Here is a 617-nt window from a genome sequence, read left to right on the forward strand (position 1 = left end):
AAAAGATGTGTCTTTTAAAATATGCAAAAAAGTTCATTTTGAAATTTTGCACCTTGTGAAGGGTTTTCTCAGAGCCACACACAAATATTAAAATTCAGTATAAATATATTTGCTATTTAAAACAACTCTTATAAGTAACAATAAAACTTTTAAATAGTACGACTTCACTTTACAATTTGCCATAAAGGCATCCGACACAGAACGGCTTCTCATCTCCCTGTAGGAGATATTTGTGGGTCAGGGCCGTGTCCGATGCGCAATCGAGTAAAAATGACTTCGTCTCTTCTGGAGAGGTCTGAAGGATTTCGCTGTTCTAGTTTATTGTTTTTCTGCTTTTCCCAGACTGGAAGTGTACCTTTTTTACTTTATTTCCAAAGTCAGTCTGTGGGAGAGTGTTTGTCGTTGATCTCAGCAGAAGGGATGAAGCTTTCTTCGCCAGGTCGTCTACCTGTTCGTGTCCTCGGATGCCCACATGGCCAGGTATCCATAGAAACATGATGTTTTTTCCTGTTTCGAATAGTGTATGAATTTTCTGTTGTAGCCTCACTATTTTTTTAATGTAAGAGTGTGTAGTTTGTTAGTGAGGTGATGCAAGACAGAGAGTCAGAAAGGATAAG

At 38.2% G+C, this 617-nt stretch overlaps 1 protein-coding gene across 1 annotated transcript in view; it reads right to left on the reverse strand.

Annotated features, from left to right (window-relative positions):
- LOC118477835 overlaps positions 1-617 on the reverse strand; it is a 5,335-nt gene that overhangs the window by 383 nt on the left and 4,335 nt on the right. The window lies entirely within an intron of this gene.

This window comes from Aplysia californica, unplaced genomic scaffold, assembly GCF_000002075.1.
Source record: "Aplysia californica isolate F4 #8 unplaced genomic scaffold, AplCal3.0 scaffold00238, whole genome shotgun sequence".
NCBI lineage: Eukaryota > Metazoa > Mollusca > Gastropoda > Aplysiida > Aplysiidae > Aplysia > Aplysia californica.